The sequence below is a fragment of the Pantherophis guttatus genome, chromosome 2 (genome assembly GCF_059756535.1).
Source record: "Pantherophis guttatus breed Tessera chromosome 2, ASM5975653v1, whole genome shotgun sequence".
Lineage (NCBI taxonomy): Eukaryota > Metazoa > Chordata > Lepidosauria > Squamata > Colubridae > Pantherophis > Pantherophis guttatus.
Window position 1 is genome coordinate 227,696,566 of NC_142064.1, and position 15,951 is coordinate 227,712,516.

The 15,951-nt window shown below is 39.9% G+C and overlaps 1 long non-coding RNA gene across 1 annotated transcript; it reads right to left on the minus strand.

The window, feature by feature from the left end:
• Positions 1–601: 601 nt before the first annotated feature.
• LOC117673892 (uncharacterized) lies at positions 602–12,950 on the minus strand. Its single transcript, XR_004593602.2, has 3 exons — positions 12,733–12,950; positions 2,308–2,385; positions 602–830 (listed from the first exon to the last, which is right to left on the minus strand). It is a non-coding gene; the product is annotated as an uncharacterized LOC117673892 (long non-coding RNA).
• Between the last annotated feature and the right edge of the window lie 3,001 nt (positions 12,951–15,951).

Genomic DNA, 15,951 nt, shown 5'->3' on the forward strand with positions numbered 1-15,951 from the left:
TGATCCCATGACTCTTGACTCCCCACTGCTTTGAAAATATTACTTATCCCAAAAGAGAGTAGCAGAGGGAGTAGATATGTATGTACAAACATATTTATGTAGGTTGGGGAGTATTTTGTGTGAAATATTAAATGCATATTTTCAGAGACAAGGTTTAATTTTTTTTTCCCCCAAGGAACTATGAAGGGCATTTTCCCTTGGTGTGACGGAAATCTGTCCTTGTGTGGTCATTACTACTTACTAATTAAGTTGGCAGGTTCTGAGTTAATGTTGCATGTTTCATCCATCCAGAGCAATAAAACATATTTATTTGCTCACCTTCTGCCCTATCAAGAGGTAAGCCTCGCCCATATACAGAGAACACCGTGGGCTAGAATTGCTCCACATTTATATGACTGGGAAGGGTTCTGTTTTACAAATCACTGCATTCTAATTTGATGTGTTGGACAATTGCCAGAAGTCACACTGCCAACAAGCTGCTTAATTTATAAGGGAGGAAATGGCTTGTAGGATGATTGTGAAAAATAACCTTAGTAATAACCTCCCTTCTGCTGGAGGTCAGCCTATTGCTTTCTAATAAAGACTCTCCGTTTCCCACAGATCTTTCAATGCAAAGTTTAATGCATCTTCGTTCTCTGATTTCTGGTTCACAGAGACGATCCTACAGCATCAAGGAATATTATGAGGTGCAAACCCAGTCAGCAAATCCCAGAGGCAGCATGTTCTTCACATCTGATTTCCTCGATGCTTTCTTATGAAGGTTGATCACATGTTCAAAGGCAAATATCCAGTGTTAATGAGCAAACTGATGTGGTAAAATATCTGGAATGCTAATCAAAGCAAAGCATTAAAACAAAGATTTTTTTAAATTGTCATTTGCCATTAATAATCCTGCTAAAATGATGATAAATGGGAATCTGTGAATTTGCTCAGGGTGGGGTAGGGGCTACAGAGTTTTAAAATATTTGCATATTTCATTGTTGCTGGGATAAAACCACATGCTACAACATCCATTCAACTGGCATTGACTATCCTTGTCCCCAAAGTCCAACCTTCTTCAACAAGGAAAAAGAAATGTGGAATCAGCTCTGAGAAAACACAAGACTGCAAAGGGATTATAATGTTTGCAATCCTTCCTTCTCCTCTTTTCCACCCTTTCTCCAACTGGTTGAAATTTATTCATTCATTCATTTGTTTTCATCTTTTATAGATTGCCCAGTCTAACTCACAATCCCATATTAACATTTTCATTTGGAAGCAGTCCTAATCTTTAACTGGAAACCCTCAGAATGGAGGCTGCATATGCCCATATGGATTAATTGTTTTCACTTTCTTGAAAAAACCACAATAGAGAAAGCTTTAGTTCTCATGATTGGGAAAATATATTGAAAGACTTGAACTGGATCCAGATTTACTCATATTACTGGGATTTAAAGGTGGATATGATTAAATCAGTAGGCTGCTTACATTTTAATCATGAGAATCCAAGGCAGAAACTGTAAAAGAAATTGCTGGAAGGTTTTTTTTTTGTTTGTTTGTTTGTTTTTTTGAAGTCAGGTTGTATCCTTGCAGTTGGCCATTCCCTAAGTCCATCTACTTCTTCTCTTTCTATCTGAAACATGGACTGTATTATCCACTGCCTGAGCTAGAAAAGGATGCCATATGCTCCTCAATTGTTCCCATCAATGGAATCTTCCTTGGCTGGAATTCTGGTATGATTAAAAAATTATGAATTGATACATTAAAAGTAGAATTAAAGAGTTTCTAAGGATAAATAACTTGGTGCTCTCCAGATGTTTTAGACTTCAACAGGAGGCTATTATAGAACTTGCAAAATGAACCATCAGGTTGCCTAGCATTATTGCATTCCCAATGGTTATTTCCCCCATTTCTACCCCTATTCTGTGTTTTGTGCTTCTTGCTCATTCTGTTTTTCTGTCTGCTCTCTTTTTTGCCAAGTGCCAAAATAGCACTAACTTTACAGTGAATTAATGAAGCTGCTTTGATGATTTTATCAACTGACAGTTCACCAGGTGACTCAAGGTGGCTAACAAGGGTTAAAAACATCCAGTAGCAAGGAAAATAATAACAATAAAACATAATAAAACATACTGCACCAGTGACAAGTACACAACTCACATTGTATATAGCTGGCCCATCTAACTACCTGGCCCAGTGCCTCTGGCAAATTAAAGCTGCCATTTAAAGCTGCCAGTCACAGTTCAGAATTAATGTTTCTGAACTGCCCTCTCTGTCAGACCTTTGTTCACTAATATCTACTGATTTTTTTTCACCATATAAACTCACATCTGGCTACTTTATTTCTGTGTTTAAGGAGATCTCTGCAACCTTCCTTTTGAGATGGGTCTTTGATAGTTCGGATACCTATTGAAGAGGAGAAAGACAAGACAGATTGAATTTTAGTTTCGTCTGTTGTTCTCATGTACCACAGAAATCATTTTATAATTCCCCCACAGTCATTTAATTGGAGAGGTATTATAGTTCAAGTTCTTTCACAAATACGTTCATCATGCAGGATCATTAGGAGGAGATCAAACCGCAAAGAAGAAGCAATGTTTTTAATCATTTCTGAATAATTTGTCAGGTAATCATCGGTTTATTTTCTGGTAGTTTAGTTTAGTTTAGTTTAGTTTAGTTTAGTTTAGTTTAGTTTAGTTTAGTTTAGTTTAGTTTAGTTTAGTTTTATTAAATTTATATACCGCCCTTCTCCCGAAGGACTCAGGGCGGTATACAGCCAGGATAAAAAACCAACAATATCAAAGTTAAAAACAGTTTAAAATTATTAGACAGTTTGGCCCACACTCTAAAATAACATAAAATAACCCATTAAAAATAATATTTTAGGCCAGCCCTGCTTGATGGAATAATAGTGTTTTAAGGGCACGGCGAAAAGTACAAAGGTCGGGAATTCGATGAATCTCCAGGGGCAGCTCGTTCCAGAGGGTAGGTGCCCCCACAGAGAAGGCTCTCCCCCTGGGGGTCGTCAGTCAACACTGTCTAACCGACGGCACCCTGAGGAGACCCTCTCTGTGGGAGCGTACTGGTCGGTGGGAGGCTATCGGAGGCAGAAGGTGGTCTTGTAAGTACCCAGGTCCTATGCCATGGAGCACTTTAAAGATGGCGACCAACACCTTGAATCGCACCTGGAAGACCACCGGGAGCCAGTGCGGCTTGTGCAGGAATGGTGTTACATGGGAACATTGAGTCGCCCCATAATCACCTGTGCAGCTGCATTCTGGACCAGCTGGAGCCTCTGGGTGCTCTTCAAGGGGAGCCCCATGTAGAGAGCATTACAGTAGTCCAGACAGGAAGTGATGAGGGTGTGAGTGGCCGTGCGTAAGGCATCCCGGTCCAGAAAGGGATGCAACTGATGGATCAGGCGAACCTGATAAAAAGCCCCCCTGGCCACAGCTGTCAGATGATCCTCTAAAGACAGCTGTGAGTCCAGGAGGACACCCAAGTTGCGAGCCCTCTCTGAGGGGGCCAAGATCTCACCCCCTAAAATCAGTGATGGAACCAACTGACTATGACGGGACGCCAGAAACCACAGCCACTCAGTCTTGGAAGGGTTGAGTCTGAGCTTGTTTCTCCCCAACCAGATCCGTACGGCCTCCAGGCACTGGGTCATCACTTCAAGGGCATCATTGGGGTGGCCCAGGGTGGAAATGTACAGCTGAGTATCATCAGCGTATTGATGGAAATCCACCCCGAAGCCACAGATGATCTCACCCAGCGGCTTCACATAAATGTTGAACAGGAGGGACAAGAGGACCGACCCCTGTGGCACCCCACAACCTAGGCACCTCTGCCCCCCTGCCACCACAGACTGTGTACGGTCAGAGAGGAAGGAGGAGAACCACCATAGCACGGTGCCCTCCACTCCTAACCCCTCCAACAGTCGCAGCATGATATCATGGTCGATGGTATCAAAAGATGCTGAGAGATCTAATAGGACTAGGACAGAGGAACAACCCCTGTCCCAAGCCCTCCAGAGATCATCAACCAATGTGACCAATGCCATTTCCATGCTATACCCAGGCCTGAAGCCCGACTGGAATGGATCCAGATAGTCCACTTCATCCAGGTAGTGGGAAAGCTGTCGCGCCACCACACTCTCAACAACCTTCGCCACAAAGCGAAGGTTGGAGACTGAATGATAGTTTGATAAAACAGCCAGGTCCAGAGAAAGCTTCTTGCGGAGGGGCCTCACCACTGCCTCTTTCAAGGCAGCGGGAAAGAAACTCTCACTCAAAGAAGCGTTGACAATCCCCTGGAGCCAGCCTCGTGTAACCTCCTGGGAAGCCAGCACCAACCAGGAGGGACACTGGTCCAATAAACATGTGGTGTGTTCAACCTACCCAGAACCCTGTCCATGTCCTCGGGAGTCACAAGGTCAAACTCCTCCCAGCTAACATTCTCAAGACCCACCTCCATCACCCCATCTGGATCTACCCAGTCGGAATCCAAACCCTTCCGAATCTGAGCGATTTTATCATGCAGATATTGCACAAAATCCTCAGCCCTGCCCTGCAAGGGGTCTTCCCGCGCTCCCAGATGGAGAAGGGAGCAGGTCACCCTGAACAGGGCGGCTTGGTGATTATCTGCAGATGCAATCAGATTGGAAAAGTAGTTAGACTTCGCCGCTCTGATCACCACTAGGTAGGTCTTAATATGAGACATCACCAGTATTCAGTCAGATTTGGAACGACTGGCCCTCCAACCACTCTCCAGGCATCTTTTCTGGCACTTCATCTCTCTCAGCTCCTTGGAGAACCAAGGAGCCAATTGAGTTTGGCGTCGGGTCAGAGGCCGCAAAGCCACGACGTGATCCAAAGCCCCAGTGGCTGCCCTCTCCCAGGCCGCCACTAGTTCTTCAGTCGAGCTGTGAGCTAGAGCCTCAGGGAATGGCCCAAGCTCCGTCAGGAACCTATCCAGGTCCATCAGGCACCTGGGACGGAACCATCTAACCGGTTCCGTCTCCCTGCGGCGAGGGTTAGCAGTTTGAAAGTCCAGTTGAAGGAGTGAATGATCCGACCATGACAAGGGCTCGATGACTAAATCCCCTATTTCTAGATCATTCTGCCACTGACCAGAGACAAAAATCAGATCCAGAGTGTGTCCCCCCGTGTGAGTAGAGCCATGAACTAACTGGGTCAGGTCCATGGCCGTCATGAAAGCCATGAACTCCTGAGTCGCCATGGACGTTTCGCCGACCAATGGCAGGTTGAAATTCCTCATAACCATAAGCCTGGGAGTATCAACCGCCACCCCGGCTATCAGGCAGCTCGGGTAGGGCCACTGTTGCATCGCATGGAGCCAGGTATGCAATCAGCAAGTTTGCATTTCAACCTGAGTTTTTCCTCTGCCAGAAACAGAAAAACCCTGTGGTGGTTTTTGAATCATCTTTATACTTGATTCAAATGTTTCTCCCAAATTTCAACTTGAATTCCATCAGTTGCTACCTGATGCTTACAAGGCAACCTCTTTTTAAATCAAAGTCACATAATTTGTTTTTCCTTGCCTTGTTATATATATATATATATATATATATATATATATATATATATATATATATATATTCTTCTCCCTTAGTTCTTATGATTATTGGTCTCAAAGGTGGCCTTTAACTGCAGTCCAAGCTTGAAAAAAAATGACTGGATAAAACACCAGAAAATGAACAGATAAAAAGACTCAGATGATTGCAGCAACTATCCTCAGCTCCATAAAGTTCTTCGTTGCTTTTTCAAGAGGAGCTTCTTCCTTTTTTTCAAAATCAGAGTGACCTATTCATCACAGACAGATACACTGTGGGATTTCCAATGGGTGTATTGAGAAAACTAATTTTCTCACTCTGCAGTGACCTTTTGTAATAGCTGCACAGCTGGATTCAGGGAGTGTTTAGTAGTAAGAAGGAACGGGGTTTTTTTCCCTTTTAAAAATCACATTGGGGTAAAAATCAAATCGTTCTACACCTATCGACGTTGAAAGCTCTTTTCTTCCTGTTGCAAGATTAGATTTCTCTCTTCTTTTAACTTTGTATTGTTAAGAGATTGTTATGTACAATCTCCTAACATGTATCGTGATAGCTTTGCTTGAGTTCAATTATTATGGTTGGTCACACAATCAGCCAGATATTTCGACGGGATTTGGCATTTTTGTCCACTTATCAAATCTTTCCCAAGGACCCGGGCTGTCCAATCTTTGTTTGAAAATCTCCAGTACTAGCACCCCATGATTCTTCCACAGCTTAATAGCTCTGGCAATCAAGAAATTCCTCCGAATATCAAGTTTGGACTTTGAAATGTTCACCAGCCATTATGAGCAATATTTGCCTTCAGTTATACTTGCAAGGATATTAAAGAGCGGATTTTCCAGTTACCTTCCAGCAAAAAGAAATGAGTTCAGGTATCATTGCTATTGGACTTTCTTATAACAATTGGCAGTGGTTGGTATGCTTAACCAAATTAATTGCAGGCCTGACCTATTGTGTGAACTTGGAAGCTGAGGTAACTCCAGATTAAGAAGGAATTTTACTCTACACTCCCACCCCTATTTTCCTTGTACCAAATGATGGAATATTTACATAGTTTTACCTCAACTTAACCCAGGCTTCTGAATCAGAAAAAGAAAATTAACTGATTCTTTGTTCCATTCTCTGGCATAGAGATGAGACTTGAAATGGTCTCACAAAATGAAAGAACTCCAGTATGTCCAATGTTCTCTCTTTTTCTCTTTCTTCATACTCCTCCCTTGCATATACAATCCACTTGTAAAATGGGGGTGAGAAAGGGAGCAAGGAATCACTTCTTCAATATTATAAGTTAAATTTGTTTTTGGTTTTTTTGCTTCACTTTTTTCAAAGGGAAAAAAAAAGCTTGGCAGATACTTTAGCTGTCTGAGATGGCTGCTTCTCAATATAATCAGGGCAACCCTTGTACACTTCTGTTTTCTGGTGCTGGGCCACTACTTAAATGAACTAGTCATGATTCAGCCCCAGACCAAATCAGGCATGTCATATAAGATTCCAGTTCTCTTGGAGTATGCTTTAAAAATGGCGTGCAGAGGGCAGCATTTCAATCCAGAAAGTCCAGAATTCATAAAAAAAAAAGATCCACCTTGGATTTCTGTGGGTAAGTATGTGTGAGAGGAGCCAATAACACTTGACGCTGCCATAGCACAGATGGCATCATTGAAATCCACACAGTCAGATTTCCTCACCAAAACATCCCATCCTGTTTTGTTTGTCGATTAATCTGTCACCCGTTCCTCTCAGACACACATTACGCACATACCCTGCTTTTGACATTAAAAAAAAAATGGACAGTTACTTTAAAAAAATAAAAGAACTCACATTAGGGGAATTTATATTTTAAAAGCCAGCTCTGGGAAAATTAAATTGCATAAAAAAAATAATGACACCAGAGAAATTTGCATTAAAATGGTTTCCTGGGGAATTTATTTTCAAGATTACATTTATCAGGGGTGATTGCCAAAACACTGTATGTTAGGGGAAACTGCACATACAAAACTAGATGTGGATTTTACTGTTGTAACAAATATCTTTGGGGGGAAAACAATTATTATTATTTTTTTTAAAGGAGACCTAGGATGCTATTTTCAACAACTGAGAGGTTTCCATCCCTGTAAAAGAGTTAAAATGACTAGTCCTGGCTGCATTTCATTTTATATGGCTCCACTGGAAACAATAAAGGTGTCAGTGACTTCCTATATCCGCTGACCATCTCTGTATCCGGTGGTAGGAAATGAAACAGCTCTGACCAGGACAGTCTAGCTCTGGATACATCATAATGACAGAAACCTTCTGAAACTGACTGTGAAGTGTCAGAATTTTAATAACATTTAGCTTGTCATTCCACAAGGCTGTGTTTCTAAAATTTTTGCTCTTCTCCTCCACTGTTTCTTTTCATTCCCTTCAACCCAAGTGCATGTTGGGAATAAACTATCTCAACAAGCTTGGTACTCTGTCCATCAACCCTCTAAGAACAGGACAGGACAGGATCAAATTAGGTTTAGCTATAGAAGCCAGCAAAAGAAGCATTCTGTATGAAAATGTGCCAGATCTATCCAGGGATTGTAGAGAAAATTATTCCAGAAAATGTGTCAGGTTCTGGGAGATGCCATTGGGCAATGCTGCAGAAAGCGGCCAATTCTCCATTCTAAGCCCCTTCCTTTCCCCATAATCACATGATCTAGTTGGAAGTATATGTAGCACTCATTCATGAGTGGGGTATGTTCACTGGGTAGTTGGTTCCATTGGCAAAATGCTGCAACTTTTAGAACAATGTCCTTAACATTCAACTAGCATTTGTTTTCCTATAGCTTATCTATGTCATTTTGGGTTTTGACCTTCTTCTGTATGATATCCTTTTAGGGATTTCAAAAGTGCTATCCTATTCCCTTCAGTCTTCCTGTATCAAGAAAACATTTCCAGTTGCTTCAAGCTGTCTTTGTATGACTTAATTTCTAGCACCCTGATCATCTTTTTGCCCTTCTCTGAAACTGTGTCAGTTTATCTGAATCTTTCTTCATGCTCTGCCCACTACTGGGCAACATGTTTAGGGTGGGACCTGATTAATGCAGAATGCAATGAAACCATTCCTTTCTGTTATTTAGAATATTGATGTCTTTTGATTCAGCCTAATTTGCACTGACCTTTTTTACCATCACGTACAGTATGTCAAAAAAAAAAATATTCTGTAAATACCATTGTGGGAATACATACAGTATTCCTCATTCCCCATTTTAATTCTTCTTCCATGGAGTACAATTCTGTGAACTTTCAGTCTGTTGTTATTACCTTCTTCTCTAAAATTTCAAGCTCATTTTGGATACTATTTTTGTCTTCTGGAGCTTCTGGTAGCATCTAGCTGACCTTGGCTGATCTTAAAAGACCAGACATAGTTAGTACTTGGAGGAGGGAATCACCAGGAAATATCAGAACTGTAGGCTAGATTTTCTAGAAAAAGGCAATGGCAAATGAACTTCTGCATCATTGTAGGCATTTGGCTGTGTGAAACTTTCAAAAATCCTTTGCAATATGTGGGAATATGTACAACGCTCCTCTTTTCAAACTATTCTAGCAGCTACTTGATTTGCAAGGCCTGTGTGGTACTTTATAAACTACTCAGCTATGTTTCTATTTGTATGGAAAATGTAATTCTCAATGGGTTGTTTTTTTGTTTTTGCTTTTTGGCTGTTACTTTGCATATTGGGAAGGCTTTGCATAGCCTTAATTGATATGTCAGAAAGTCACCAGGACTGAATTCAACTTTTGTGGAATCTGAAATTTTGGTTACGATCCTCTCCACTTCCTCATCCAAGTCATTAATAAAAATATTGAAGAGTACAGTGCCCAGGGCTCCTCACTCCAGTTTAATAAGGAACCATTGATAAGCGTCTTTGACTCTGATTTTCAAGCCAGCTAGGCTTCTACTTAATTATCATGCTGTCCGGCCCACACTCAATTACCTTACTAATCAGAATGTCATGGGCACTTTGTCAAATGCATTGCTGACATCAAAATACATGATATTTACAGCATTCCTACAATCTATCAAGAATGTTACTTGAAATAGAAAATCAAGTCAGGCTGAAAAGTTTTGTTCTTGAGAAAACCATTCTTTTTTTCAGGGGCTTATAGTTCAATTGATTTTTAATTTACTTTAGCATTTCCCTAGATAACTGTGTCAGGTTTAGATAACCCATAAATCCCTGAATTTTTCTCTTCCCCAACCCCATCCCATTGAAAATCAGAACAATATTCATGACTTATTCAAACGTTCTCAAAAATAGTACATAAAAATTGACAAATCAGCAAGTTCCTTCAGAACTCAAGGATGCAATTTATCTGAATATTAAAACTCATTAAAAGGAAACTGATATTCCCTGACATGCTGCAATCATTTTTGGGGTTCAAGTCCGCTCTGTTTCCAACGGATTTGTTACAACTGGTCTCAGATGAAAATATATGGGTGTAGGGAGAACAAGGTTTGGTGATTGAAAGTATTCATTTACAAAGGTAATTCCTGTACCAGGAATCTTTTAGAGCAGGGTTTCCCAAACTTGGCAACTTTAAAATATGTGGAATTTGAATTTTTGAAGTACCAAGAAATCAAACAATCTATATTATTGGTACAAGGAGATGGAAGAGCTCAGTCACTTTTAGGGACTGAGTGTGAAACAAATCATGAGACCTTCATGAACAGATTCCAAGTTAAACTAAAATGGAAAAATAAAAACAATCAGTTCCCACACTATGATCTTGATATTATTAATTGATTATGTGCCATCAAGGTGCTGACAACTCTTCGTAACCACATACATCTTACACAGGATGATTGATTCCTCAACCTAGCCTCTTGAGTTTTTGATGCTGTACCCATCGTTGCTTTACTTGTATCCTTGCTGCTGGACTCTGTTCTTTCCCTCTTCGCCATAATGGACAAAGGAACTAAGCAACATGAGATTCTAAGTCTGGTCATTTGTGACTTAACACAGAACTCTGGATTAATTAGTTTTATGATCCATGTATTTCTTTTCTTGGTATTCTTCTCATATGCCAGTGTCAGTACTCTTTCTATTCTGTCGAAGTCCAACTTTTGCTCCTATAGAATGTGGAAGGGAAAATAGGGGAGATTTTCCACAGAGGGAAAATGATTGCCTGCACAATTTGGATCTTTTTAGGTAGGGTCACATCTCAATATCTTCTCAAAGGCCTTCATCACTATCAAGTGCTAGTCTTTGGAATATTTCTTGACTGATCATTCCTTTATTATTAACAGTCGATTCTAAAAAGTCAGAGTTATTCAAAATCTTCATTGTCAATTCTAAGGCTGTTTGCTGTACCTGTCATTAATTTAATCTAAGAGGAATAATGCAAGTCTGGCAAAACATAACTGAGATGTATAAAATCATGATAAAGTCCTCCCAGCTTCTTCAGCTTATTGCAATCTATTACCTATTGCACACTTTGCTCAGGCTGGATTTAAGAAAGTGGTGACCAAGGTTAAACACAGTGCATTTGATTTAGATTTACAAAACGATATGTCTAAAACATAATTTCACCCTTGATGTCCTTATGTGCACTCCTTATATTATCCTCAAAAATCTTTATTACATTTCCACACAGAAGGACCTTTATTCTGGTGAGATTTTAACCTTACCCTCAAAGGTGAGGGAGGAAATATTTCATACTTCCTCTTATCAAGAACATTTCAGTTACAGAGGCTGAGCCAACTGCATTTGCTTCTCTGACTTGCCCTGTGTACCACACCTCATGCCTAATATTAATCTCCCGAGTAAGGGACTAGTTTAGAGAAATGTCTAAGAAAGTTGTGTAAAGATTTGTACCATAGCAACTATGATTAGAACATGATAAGTCTACCTAGAATTAGATAGATCCACAATTGCCACTATATGTCTTATGGTGCTCAGCAAGTTTTTGTTATTTTCTACTGTTAGTATTCTTACTAATGCCAATATATTCTCATTTCTCCCTTTTCTTTTTATAGTCACTTCTTATCCTACTGCAATTTGTTTTATCTGCTTTATTTAATTTCTAATTGTTCCTTTGATCCATGACTACAAGATATGCTAAAATATAAGCTACTATTTACAAACCATAGTATCAGGGCTCATGCAACATGCAAAACCAAAACTAGACAAATCGTATAATAGCATACCACCATAAATAATCATACTTCACCCCCCCACACACCTTTTCTGGACTGTGGCTATCAAAAACAACTCTAGGCAGAAAGAGAGGCTTTAAAATAGCCACCATTAAAATAATTTGGAAAGCCAGTTTGGTGTGGTCATTAAGCCATAAGGTTAGAAACTGGGAGTTCTTGGGGTTTAGTCCTGCCTTAGGCACAAAGCAACTAAGTGACCTTGGGCCAGTCATGGTCTCTCAGCCCGCGGAAGGAGGCAATGGCAAACCACTTCTGAGAACCTTGCCAACAAATGATAATGGTATTTATTCAGGTGGTCTCCAAGAATCAGGCACAATTGAACAGAAGGGAGAAAAAGGATAATTGGAGCCTATTTTTAAAATTTGCAAGTAGAAAACTTTATATGATTAGAAATTAGAGGCTTTCCCATTTTTCCTTGCACAGACTAGTATTCTTGTGAGAAGGAGATCACAGACTGCCAAATGAGGTGTTACCATAGTCATAAAACATAATTAAGCATGTGATTAAAAGTATTTGTATCATGCAATCCCTGATAAATATAGCATCATTCTGGAATACAAATGGAGTAGATCTGGCAACCTCCACCCAGAAAAGGTGGGGGAGGGGAGAGGCGGCAGAAGAACATATTAAAAGACGCTTCCTCACTGGAGCCTTTTCCCTTAAGTGGTAAGAGAAAAATAGGTCTTTTGAAATATATGTCTATTGAGATATTTCACCTTTGCTGCCTACCTCTCTAATTTTCTGCATAACTGATGAAAACATGTCCTGTCTTGGCAATTGTGCAATGTAAAAAAGAGAAAGAAAAACAGTAGCAACAAGACATCATGTCCAGTTCTGACAATTTAATTTCATATCCGAGATTACTAGCTCCTGCTAATGCTTGCCCCCATATTCAAAATGGCTGCCCCTCCTCACTCATACCTGAAAGAAAACCAGTGGTTAATGTATTTTCCTGTGATTTCAGAGTGGCTGATTTTTTTTTTTTCTTCATCATGCATACCTGTAGAACATGTCCCCGGGTTTTTCCCATTCTCCAAAGCCAGCCAGGATATTCCCCATTCCCATTCACTGTTCATAATGAGCACAAATATTACATTTAAAACTCATCATAAAACCACTGAAGGTGCTGTTGATATGCTTGTTTACGATTAGAACTTCCTTCTGCAACGTGAGTTGAATTCATAATACCAATCAATGAAATATTTAAGATGCTGCACTGAGTGGAGTCAGTGGTGGCCGGAGATTATTTTAGTTGGCCCCAGTGTGCACTTCACAAGCTTTATTTTTGCTCTTCCTGAAGTGAGCTTAGTCTATCCTGAGGGACCAGAAAGATCACAGCAGGTTGCGCCGATCATTAGGAAACAGAGTGCAAGAACCGTAAGTTGGTTTCCATGGAGCTCAAGTCTACTCAGTGCCTTGGTTTTTTTTTTTACTTGTAATCTGGTTTATTCTAATACCAAAATCAATATATGTCATATATGGTTAGCTTCTCTCAAGATTTCTAATCCTTTTTGGATGCAATTGCTTTTAATAATGTGTGCAGACAAATTTGTACAATTTTCTGGATTTTGAGACCTAAAGGCTTGAAGGCCTAGGAGAACTCAAAACGAGGCAGAGTTTTCAAAGGCCTGCAGGATCTTGTGTCAATGAAGACAAGATGGGTCTGTGAAATTTTCTCTCGTTTTTTTTTCTTTCTTCTATGTGTATTTTCTTATACACTTAATTTATTTTTACTTCATGCCACATTTTTCTTTTTCTTTCCTTTCATCTTACTTTATATTATTTCATGTTTATCTTTTAGTTTTGAAAAAGCTTAATAATTTTTTTAATCTTTTTTTTTTTAAAAGAAAGATGGGACTGAGAAAGAAGAAAGACTCAAATTTGAACCAGTGTAAGACCTGGGAAAAGTTGATTTGCTAATGTAAATATATTGCTCAAAACCCTGAAGAAATGCACAGCCACTGTTTTTTATTAATGTGGTTTCTTTCCAAGAGCAATAGTTAAAATATAGCGATAAATTCCTCTGTTTAGTTGTAAGCCTCTTAAAGGCTTTTACAGAATTCTCATCTTGAATGAGCCAGGCCTATCGGTATGAACCTACTTCAGTGCTATTCTTCCTGAGCTAAAAGTTTACAAATGGGATGCTATAGAGCAGGGGTGTCAAACTCGCATCATCACAGTGTCATCAGTGATGTATCATGACTTTTCCCTCCTTCACTACACCGGGCATGCGTGTGGCTAGTGCGTGAGGCATTTGGCACATGGGCCACAAGTTTGAAAGCCCTGCTATAGAGAATAAGGACCTTGGCCAGTGGTAGGTTGTTCCTGGTTCGCCCTGGTTTGGGCGAACCGGTAGTGGTGGCAGTGTGAGGCTCCACCCACCCACCCAGACATCATCAAAAATGCTCTGCACAGGTACAGAAGCGCTGCATGCTCACAAATCGAGCCCAATAGCGAACTGGTAGCGCCAGGATTTGAATCCCACTACTGACCTTGACAGAGATTTTATTTATTTATTTATTTATCCATTCATTCATTAAATTTTTAAGGTACCCTTCTCACTGTTGAGCAACATATGCAGAAGCTGTTGCCTAGGCAAAAGGGCTGAAACATTTTTTAAGTTCCATATCCAAATAACTTTTAGAAGTAGCTCAAACAGACGCCTCTCTAATAGACTGAACTATAAGTAGGGAAATGTACAATATAATCAGAAGCTTTATAAGATTCTGTTATTTATAGACAATCTCAATAAATGTAATTTTAGCCTTTCTACGGAGCTGATTTCATGATCTGGACTTCTTAATGGGGCTGACAGATATACATAGCTCAGTACCCAAAGAGAATGTTCACACACAAATTAACCACAGATACTTTCTTTGCTTACAGTGTATCAATAGCTCAATTAGCATCTTTTAAAAAATGCCAGAGAAGTTGAACGAATGGATCAGTTTAGGATTTTCTTTCTAGGAAGGAGAAAGATGAATTAGGCATGATCTCTCCTAATTCATTTTCTTTGCAAATAAATGAAATGAATGGATACAATTATATAGTATGATAATTGTAAACTAGATATGTTTAGTATGAATGACTAAAACAAGAATTGTGAGGTATAAAGTTAGGCATCTATAATATATACTTAGGTAGGCAGCTACAGAAAAGTATTCAAAAAACGACAATATTAGGCAAGGAAATAGAGTAAAAAAAATCATTGTTTATTACAGATATAATTATTTTTCATTAACTTCGTGAAAAATCATTTATATAAGTCTCACCTTCACTTAATATCCTATCACACATTAGTCATTATTCAATCATATGAACCAGTATACATTTTTGAATGCATTTTTCCATAATCATCCACAGAACAGGATTAGAAAAAAATATTGATCTGCAACGTGTTTTATTGCTTTCTGAAATATGAACACCAGTTACTAAGAAACGGGAAAGCAAGGTGAAAAGATCAATTAAAATGCAGTTTTGACATATTCTTTTTAGAACACACACACAGTTTTTCAATAGACAGAGCATTATTATTCATCTTGTGCTTTAATTGTAAGTTCTTTATAATGTCAGATCTCAAAGGGCAACTCCCTTAATCTTACCTGGAGGCCTGAACTGAAAAATAAGAGGGGGTTTTATATGACACATATAAACAGCACAAGCATATTTACTAGAAAGAAGGCGCTGAAAAAGTTGTTTCTCAGTCTTTGCCCATCAGTTCTTTTCCTCCTGTTTCTCCTCCATTCCAACTTTTCCTAGCTTTCTCCAGCTGCTGTTCTGAACAGGGGAGGTATTCACTTACTTTCCCTACCGGTTCACAAATATGAGCGTGCTTCGCTCGCACACGCCCCCGTGCGAAGGCCACGCATGCACCTGGCTTTCCGCGCATGTGCTTTGCTGGCCCATGTGTCTTCTGCACATGTGCCCGGCCTCAAAAATGTGCCCAAATAGGATGGCATAGAGCCAGGGTGGGTGGGCAGGCCCACCCAAGATTTCCGCTAGCAATTCGGGAGAACCAGTCTGTACCGGCTGAATACCACCTCTGATTCTGAATCTTCAATCCGCCAAATAACTGATAAAAAGATTTTTAATGATAGCTAGTAGGTTACAGCAGGGGTGAAATCTACTTACCTTCCCAAGCGGTTCAGAAGTGCGTGTGTGCGTCATGTGCATGCGCGGACCATCTGCGCATGTGCAAACCCTTCTGCACATGCACAGA